Source organism: Myotis davidii, unplaced genomic scaffold (genome assembly GCF_000327345.1).
Source record: "Myotis davidii unplaced genomic scaffold, ASM32734v1 scaffold535, whole genome shotgun sequence".
Lineage (NCBI taxonomy): Eukaryota > Metazoa > Chordata > Mammalia > Chiroptera > Vespertilionidae > Myotis > Myotis davidii.
Window position 1 is genome coordinate 615,074 of NW_006286980.1, and position 10,565 is coordinate 625,638.

Genomic DNA, 10,565 nt, shown 5'->3' on the forward strand with positions numbered 1-10,565 from the left:
CACAAAGAAAAGAGATAAATACAGGGAAGGGAAAGGGAGACAGTCTGAGAGAGGAAAGTAGGAAGAGGGCAAGAGAAGCATCCTCAATTCAACCTCACACTTTCCACTAGCTACTGCCACCTATCACACTTTACCTTCATACCCAAATGTTTTGTTGTGTTTTTTTAAAATATATTCCACTGATTTTTCACAGAGAGGAAGGAAAAGAGAGAGAGTTAGAAACATCAATGAGAGAGAAACATCGATCAGCTGCCTCCTGCACATCTCCTATTGGGGATGTGCCCGCAACCCAGGTACATGCCCCTGACCGGAATCGAACCTGGAACCCTTCAGTCCGCAGGCTGACGCTCTATCCATGTGAACCACTTTATCCTAGACTTTTCCTAACATTTTGACTAATTTTTCTTGTTCCCTCTCAATCTTAAGATTCAGTTTTTTTCATGTTCTGATCTCAATATTCACATTATTCTGACCACTTTCAAAACTCATTATTTAAATTTTCACCTATAAGCTCCACTCTGCAGAGGTCCAGATCCATATATTCACCTAACAACCAGACAGTTCCATGTAGCTACCTAGTAGGTACATCAAACTTACCCATCATCTTACAGAAACCTGCTTTGTTTCATACTTTCCATTTTAGTTAATAGTATCTCGATGAACTATTTGTCCAAGCCAGAAATGATACTACTAAGGGCTGACTTTGTTCCAGTCACACTGTGCTACTAACAGTTACTGATTATGCCATGCTGTTAAATACCTCTGTGACCTCACAATATTACTGCTTAAGTAAAAGCCATAGCTACAGAGTCAGAAATGGAATTTAATTTCAATAACAACTTACTTGTTACGTAGCCTTGGGCAAATACGAATCGATATAAACCACTGATTCAGTATTCTGAAAATGGGGAAATATGTACCTCAAAATGACATTATACAGCTTGAATTAAATAATATAAATAAGCTGCTTGGCTATACCAGATTGGTACATGGTAAATATTCAATAAAAGAAAACTGTCATTAAATTTCTTTGATCATTTGACAACATTAAAAAAAGAAAGCCTTTTTAGGTCTCTTTTCACCTACTCCATTACCTACCCAACCACAAAATTTTAATTCCCCCGTCAAAATATTACAATTTTGACAAAGGAAATAATGATATTGAAACATTACATATCAATCTATGAGACACATTTATAGCAGTGTTTAGAAAAGTATTTATAGACTAGAACACATCAATTTTAAAAAACGAATTAAATTCCCAACTCATAAACTAAATAGAAACAAAAAGGAAAAGAAAGCACAATACAAACAATAAAGATAATACAAATCTAAGTAAACTTAAAAAGTAGATCTAATTAATAAAAAGTTCTGAATGTCTAAAAAAGTAAACAAAATAGTAGGTAACTGATTAACAATAAAAGAACAAAAAATACAAATATACAAATTAAATGACAAATGGAACATAATAATTACAACAGAAGAAGTCTTTAAATCATAAAATTCCTCTACAGAATTCTCAGTAAATAAATTTTAAATTCTATTTTTAAAAATGTGTAATACATGACCACAGAAATATAATTTATAAAAGCTGATCCGATTAGAGCTAAAAAAAAAAAATTAGCCCTAGCTGGTTTGGCTCAACGAATAGAGGGTCAGCCTGCGAACTGAAGGGTCCCAGGTTCAATTCTGGCCAAGGGCAGATGTCTGGGTTGCGGGCTCAATCTCCAGTAGGGGACGTGCAGGCGGCAGCCAATGTCTCTCTCACAGCAATGTTTCACTCACTCTGTCTCTCCCTCTCCCTTCCACTCTCTCTAAAAAAATCAATAGAAAATGAAATCAAAGTTAAAAAATAAAAAGATGCAGATGCATGAATCTACTCATTTGTCATAAAGGAAACACAGAAAAAATAAAACTAATGAGACAGATAGGTGGAATAAAATGGACAGGCAGAAGGAATGAATATTGAGAAATATCTCTTCACTGAGTAGTTGTTTTAAAAATGGTTCTGAGTTTTAGAACCATGTCAATGTTTCACATATTCAATAAAATAAAAATAAAATAAACCAGCAGGGAAATAGGGGAGTTAAATCCTAAAATACAAAGAGCAACAAGTGAATTAAACCACATTTCAAATGAATAACTTAAGCACAATTACAAGTGTGGGGGCAGGAGGGTAGGATGTGTGGAACTAATGTAAGTTACTTTCGGACACAATATTTTAGACTGCATGGCCTCAGTATAAGAAAAAAAAGAATGTTAAAAAAATATTGAAACAGAAAGAGGAAGAAGAAAATAAGGAAGAGGGGGGAAAATAATAAAAATAAAGTAAATGTAAAATGTTAACATCTGAAGAAAATGAATAAAGAGTATATAAAATTATTTGTTCATTTCTTGAAGCTTTTAAATAAGTTAAAATAAAAAATATCAGAGGAAAGAGGTAAAAGGGAAAATATATAACAGACAAGAGTTTGAGAAATTACTCATAAGGGGAAAAACCTGATATCAACAAAAGTCTTTCCCATGCAAAGTGCTAAAGAAACACTTGGTATTACTAAAAACGTGTATGAGAATACTCCTAGAAGTACTCTTCAAATAGCAAATAAGTGACAATAGCCAAAATGCCCACAGTCCAATAGTTAAATGAGCAGTGCATACATTAGAATAGTTTTTAGTCAGGAACTACAGGTTCCTGCATAAATATGCAACAACATGGATGAGTCTTAGAAACATACATTAAAGCCCAGATGGCATGGCTCAGTGGTTGAGCATCGACCTATGAACCAGGAGGTCTTGGTTCAATTCCCAGTCAGAGCACATGCCCGAGTTGCAGGCTTGATTCCCAGTAGGGGACATGAAGGAGGCAGTCGATCAATGATTCGCTCTCATCATTGATGTTTCTCTCCTCTCTCCCTCTCGCATCCTCTCTGAAATCAATAAAAATGTATTTTTTTAAAAAAAGAAACATAAATTTGTGTAAAAAGTAAATTGCAGGAGAGCTCACACAGTATTAACCCATTTTATAAGGCACATAAACAAGCCAAACTCTTTAGAGATATATGTACATATACAAAAAAAATGATTTTTACAAAAGCAGGGAAATAATAAATATTTAGGACAGTGGTTACTTCTCAGGAGAAAGCAAGAGGGAAATGACAGAAGAGGAGTACTAGAATTGATAATGTTATATTTCTTAAGTTAAATGGTAGATTCACAGGTGTAATTTTGAAATATAACAAAGAAACAATAATTACACATGCTTAAAAAAATAATGCTGAAGACTTCTTGTTTAATGCCCTTACCGGTTGTACTGCCATGTTGGGCCATGTTTTCTCACACATCAAAACTTGCTCTGAAGAAATATTAAGAGAATCGAGAACCAAGATGGCGGCATAGGTTAACGCAAAACCTAATAGGGACCAATAAATTTACTCAAAGAAATGATGCTTTTGTGAGAAGACGTCAAGAATCAATACTAGCTGGCAAACAAGATTTGGAGTTGGAAGCCTTTCTGACATCCTGCTTATCACATCAATTCTTATTTCAGACATAAGGAATGCTGAACCTAAAATGACTATAATTTACATGTGCTTTCAACTTATGAAAAATCAGTGGGATTTTCAGAAATTTGTTTGACTTGATAATATAAATGATTACTAAATATATCATAATCCACATCCTACTTTTAAAATAAAATGAAAAAACAAATGAGTAGTGCTATGAAATAAAAGAGAAAATAAAAATGTGTCACCGTCTACATGAAAACAAGATTTTTTCCAGTTATTATCTAAGTTTTTCATTATGCTGGAATATACACATCTTCAATGAATTTTAGGTGACTGTCCAATAACAAAAACTCACCCTCAAAAAATCAACATCAGTAATATTGTCCACATATATAGACCCAAAATATTAATAATTTTTATTGTATACATGTTTTTGCAATCCTCATTTGAGGACATGCTTGGAGAGAGAGAGAGAGAGAGACATCTATGTGAGAGAGAAACATTGACAGTCTGACCCAGGAATTGAACCTACAATGCAGGTATGTGCTCTCACTGGGAAAGGAACCAGCATACCTTCAGAGTACAGGACAAAGCTCAACCAACTGAGCTACTCCAGTCAGACGACTGTATACATGTTTTATATATGTTTTTGTAATATATGGGGAAATTTAAGCTTAATAACAGAAAAGTACAAATTCCAATATGTAAAATATAATTATCTCCTCATCTAGCCAAGAAGATACAATTTAAAGTTTCAGACTTCTATAGTATTCTTTGATCTATTAAAAGTTGACTGCTGTCAGTTTTCATGCTCAAAATCTTTAAACTAAGAAGATCAAATGTACCCAACAGAAACAAACTCAGTCAAAAATTTTTTAAGAAGTAGAAATTTACAAAATTTGTATCTTTGGAAATCTTATTTGTTTGCTGGATTTTCAGTCTTAAGCAAGAGTACAGAGACAGTGTGCTTCATTTCAAATGAAAATTCTTTGATTTCCTAACACTTGGATACAAGGTCAGTATACACTCCTTTACAACTATAATGCTAATCTAAAGTGCAATTAATGATATACTCTGGTTTCTCTTCAGATCGTATAAATCTTTCGCCTTTTACTAAAGTGCAATTAATGGCAGTTTTCCATCTTTAACATTATAATGGTAATTCAAGTTCATTGGGTGTATCATTTTTCATTGACGGACCTCTTCTAAAACACAAACAGCCCACTCCATCAGAAAACCAGACAAGCAAAGGACACTAAGTTTCCAAATAGTATGCAATTTTTTTTCCAGTAATTCTGCTTGTGGTCAACTCTGTTTTGTTTCCATAAGAATAACACTTATAAAGTCTAAACTAGAAACAGGTGTAAACACCCATGCATTTGACTATACACAAAGAAATCTGTTTATCCCTGTTAATGGTTAAGTGATTCAAAAAGATAACACCAATAAAATGATAATAATTTTTACAACTTTTTACTTAGAAAATATTTTTGGTCTTTAATTTTCATTCAAACACTTTCTTAACCAATCCCTGCCTCTCTTTTTCAGAATTCTCCCATCTCATAGGTTCATTAGAGGTTGGTGAGTATCTTTCAGAATATTCCATCTTGCTCAAATCCTCTGTTATCTTAATTTACTGGTATTTTCAGGTCATTATATGAACCCACCTTAACTATTCAATGCTCATTCATTTTTAAAAATAACTTATTGACTGAAATCACACATTTATGGAAAACAAAGAATATGAAAGAATTTTGGAAGATCCAAATAGCATATCTAAAATTTAAAAGAAGATTTTTAACTCAATACAACATGATGAGACACTTAAGGGAAAAGATGCTTGTACTCTTTCAGGACTCCTTTAACTGTTCATTCATTAAAAATACAATTGCAGAGTAACAACATATTCAAGACACTATGCAATGAATGATACAACACAATTCCTTACATTAGAAAATTCGCCCTAATAATATCATACTGGTATTGCAAACAAAGTATTTAGTAGTTAGATATTATGAAAAGACCTGTTATTGTTAGTAGGGTTGATATTACTATTGGGACACCCCAAATATCAAATGATTAAAATAAAATACCAGTGGGTTTGCAGGTAATAAGCATTTAATAAGCCAATCTTCTCTTGAGGATGTATTTAAACACTTAATAGAAATTATTTTAAAAATTAAATATTTAAAATGTAACATAAAAATACATTACTGCTCCTCAAATAAAAGGTAAAATTTGATTCTCATAGAGATATAAAGTGAATATATGGGAAAAATGTATTTTTTTCTATTCATACAATAAGGGAACCAGGCAAAAGTTATACTAGTTCAAAGGAAAAGTCAAATTAGATCTAATTTATTGGGAGTAGAGCAATGTTGAAATAAGTTGCAAATGGAAGTGAAACATTTTTCCAAAGGGGAGAAGAAAGTTAATCAATATTGTACTAGACACCACAGAAGTTATATGTCTACCTACAACACATACATAAGAGCTCAGAGATAATGCACAGAGCCAGAAGGAGGTAACTCTGAAACTTGTGCTGAATGTAGATAGTGCATAGTTTTCATTAAAAAACTATTAGAGCTAAGAATAGCTCAAATTATTTAAGCTAAAAAAATAAAGGAGAAAGAACTGTCATTGACTGAGTGTAACTTTGTACCAGGCATTATGCAAAATGTGTTTGTGTGCCAAATTATTTGATCCTTACAATAACAACCATTTTCCAAATAAAGAACCTATTGCTTTAGGTTTAGCTATTATGTTCATAATGTCACAACTAGAAGATTGCCAAGTCATGATCAAAATCCATATCCATTTGACTACAAAGCTCACACTCTCTACTCCACAATGATTAAAAATACAAGTTAACACCCTGGGTGGTGTGGCTCAGTGGTTGAGTATCAACCTATGAAGCAGGAGGCCATGGTTCCATTCCCAGTCAGGGCACATCCTGGGTTGCAGGCTCAATCCCCAGTAGGGAGTATGGAGGAGGTAGCCAATCAATGGTTCTCATCATTAATGTTACCAACTCTCCCTCACTTCCTTAGCCAATCAATGGCATCATTAATGTTACCAACTCTCCCTCACTTCCACTCTGAAATCACTAAAAATATATGTAAAAAACGTCATTATAAAAAAAAAAAGAAACACAAGTTAACCGCATTATTTTCTGTGTTCATGGGTCATGCATGTATGCATATAAGTTCTTCGGCTGAACTCCTCTGAAGGCCGGGAAGAGGGTGGGAGTGAGGAGGAGAGGGTCAATGGGGGAAGAAAAAGGGAGTGGGGGGAATCCATAATACTTTCAACAATAATGACAAATTTTAAAAAAATAAAAATTTAAAAACACAAAAAAATCAGAGTTTTGTGTTTGTTTGGCTGTGTGTGTGTTTTCTAGTATATAAACAAACAATTAAAAATGTAAATCAAGGAAACAAAATATAGACCACTTAATAATAAAAGCATAAAGAAAAGGAAGATGAAAATTTAAAAAGAATTTAATAAAACCAAATTTCTCAATGAAATTCATATATAAATGATACCAACCACTAAAGTTACCAGTTATTAAAACTTAAAAAGAAATAAAAGCATGCCTAAATAGCATACATACAATAATTTAACAATGCCAATTAAAAGAATAAAGTAAAACCAACAGTCCTCAAATAAATTACTATATTCTACTACCAATTGAAAGCAAAACTAATTAAGTAAACAAAATTAGTTGAAAGTCTACTTCTGCCCTTCCAGTGAAACAAATGGCAAAGGAAATCTAATCATAATGTGTGAATATTAGCAAAATGCAACTCACAATTACTTCTTTCATCTTGTTGTTTAAATCTTCAATATAAAGCTTACCACAATTTCCATTCTCTTTAAGCTACAAAGATTATTTCCTATTCTCTCTTCTATGTGTACTAATCTTTCTTCAATTGCTGTTTTCTTCTCTTATTCTACTATTCTTACTATTTTCTTTCTATCTGTCCATGCCACTCTTGCTATAAAGTTTTTATAAAGTATATTAAAACTTTTGACTTAATTACTACGTTTCTTGAACTTAAAATATCTTCTTTTTCTATTATCTAAATCATAAAATAGAAACATCAAAAAAAATGTTTTACAGCAACATACTGACAGGTATTAGTAGATTACAATGTAAGTCTCATTTGCCAGAAGCCGACTCACCCTATCAAAATGAAATAAAAATCCACATAATAATTTTCAGAGTTTACACAAGTATCATTGTATACAAATGGTACTGTTCAAGTTAGAGCCTTCAGGGTATTTTGCCCACATTTATGTCTGAAGCATCTACCAAGAATGTCAAACTTGTGGCCAGTGGGCCGCATGCCTTGTTTATTTAATACTATAGACCCGGTGCATGATAATTTGTGCACTGGGGCAGGGGGTGGGGGGGCGGTTCCCCTCAGCCTGGCCTGTGCCCTCTCACAGTCCAGGTGACCTCAGGGGATATCTGACTGAGGGCTTAGGCCCTCTCCCCCCCCCACGCCACCAGGGGTTGCCCTCAGCCTGGCCTGTGCCCTCTCACAGTCCAGGCGACCTCAGGGGATATCCGACTGAGGGCTTAGGCCCTCTCCCCCCCCAGCCCCCAGGAGGCGACCGGTGGGCTGATCAGGGGAAGGTGCCGGCTGGCGAGAGGCCGATCGCTCTTCTGCCACTGCTCGCCCATCGCCATCTCTTCCCTATGCCTGCTGGCACGTGCCTTGGCTGGCCTGGCACCGCCTGCTCACCAGCCCCGCTCCCCCGCTGACCGGCCGTTCTGCCATTTGGTCAATTTACATATTATGCTTTTATTATATAGGATAATATCAAAATGCAGTACTATATTTAAGTATTCCTATCAAAGTTAACCAGCATCTACATACTATATATATGTATCCATCTATGTGGCTGTTTTTTGTTGTTAATCCTCTCCTGAGGATATTTATTCCAGGGATGGAACATGCAAGACAGGTACGTGCCCTTAACTGGGAATCGACCCCAAGACCCTTGAGTGCACAGACCAATGCTCTAACCACTTAGCTACAACAGCCAGGGTAATCTATGTGGCTTTTATAAACTACTAGAGGCCCGGTGCACGAAATTCATGCACAGGAGGGTAGGTCCCTCAGCCTGGCTTGCACCCTCTCCAATCTGGGATTCCCAAGGGATGTCTGACTGCCTCTTGCAATCCGGGACTGCTAGCTCCTAACCGCTTGTCTGCCTGCCTGCCTGTTCACCCCTAACCCCTCTGCCTGCCTGCCTGATCGCTCCTAACTGCTCCCCTACCAGCCTGATCACCCCTAACTGCTTTTGTCCTGCCCCACACCCGGGACCCAGGACTCCCTCCTCCGGCTGGCTGCAGGCACCCAGGATCCAGGCCAGCTTCATCCAGGCTAGCTGCATTCACAGAGGACCATGGGTGGGTGGCTTTGCCTGGGCCACAGCCACAGGCCCCTGGGACCACGGGGCAGGCGGCTTGTCCCTCTCCCGGGCTGTAGACTATCTGGTCCCCATTCCTCTCTCGCGAGCTTATTTGTGCCTGGCTTGTCCCCATTCCTCTCTCATGAGCTCATTTGTGCCTGACTGATCTCCATTTCTCTCTCCCCAGTGTTGAGTGTCTGAGCCGTTACAGCGTGAGGGCGTGATAACCATTTTCATATTAGCTCTTTATTATATAGGAGGACAATCATAAGAGTTTTCAACACTAGGAGGCCATCTTTTTATCAATAGGATAAAAATACTATTCTTTAAAAAACTTGGCATGCCATCATATTCTTAAAATTAGATCTCTAAGTCCATCTACCAACAAACAAAAATGGGGACTCAAAAGCAAAATTTGAGCAAACTACATGTTATAAAACTCTAAATTCTGCTGGACATCATTATATCCTCTTTGCCAACAATTTAAAAGAGATATTAGCCACCTACTAGCCAGCAGCAGCTGTTAGACAACTAAACTCTTAGAATTACCTCCAAGAAATTTTATATACCCAAATCTAGAAGTATGTAGTTTAAATAAAGCTCTCTTACCATTATATTTATTAAAATTAATGAACCATGTGGTTAAAATAAATGGAAAATTGTGTACACAACCTGCAGATCTCAAAGTAAAAATAAAACAGGGGGATATCCTTTGTCTAAGGAATGTGTGTCACAAAAGAGTGCAGTGAAATGCTAAAATCGTATTTTTTTAAAGCATAAAAGACTAAAACAAGCAAAAATAATACATAATTTAATAAATAATATCAATGCTGTAAAACCCTAAGCTTTTTAAAAATGAATTCATGAATGAAGCTTTATAAACTGCTCATTTAAGGGAAATCATGTGAAGTTTAAAATATTCAGTATTTAACTCACCAAAAAAAAAAGACAATTAACTGCAATATAATCCTACATCTATAATTGACAACAACAACAAAAACCCACACACAGTTGGCTTATATTGCCTTGATTAATACTCATTTTATTGATTATAAAGGTATAATTTAGAAAAGAAAAACAACTCTGTGATCAGAGGTGCATCAATAACTTAAACGGATACAGGATGTCGCAAAATCATGTATACACACTTTAACAGCTGATAGCTCAACTGATGTTTCTTTCTTTTCAGCCAGACTAAGCTTTGAACAAAGGAAATTCATCCTGAAATGCTACTGGAAGTTTGAAAATGCAGTTGAAGTACAAACACTGCCTTTGTAATTATTCAAAGTGTGTCTACATTTTTTCAAGGGGACACAGGATACCCCAAAGAAATGTATACACACTTTAACAGCTGATAACTCAATTTTCACTGCCTTCAGGTTTAGCTGATTTGAGATAATGGGTGAAACTATGCTAAGCTTTGAACAAAGAAAATCTATCCACTAGACTTTTTTTATGGGGATACATAAAAGATAACGTGTATGGTACAAAACCAGCAATAGTTGATGAATTAAGGGCACACAAATACTGAAAGAAAGGATTCTTGATGTTTGCCATTCCATTGCTTTGAGTTATTAGTGGTGCTTGGACCAAAATGGCCATCAGTTAGGAAATAGGCATTGACAAAAAAAATTA

General features: G+C 35.5%; 1 protein-coding gene across 5 annotated transcripts in view; it reads right to left on the minus strand.

The window, feature by feature from the left end:
- CCDC91 (coiled-coil domain containing 91) overlaps positions 1-10,565 on the minus strand; it is a 270,185-nt gene that overhangs the window by 185,384 nt on the left and 74,236 nt on the right. The window lies entirely within an intron of this gene.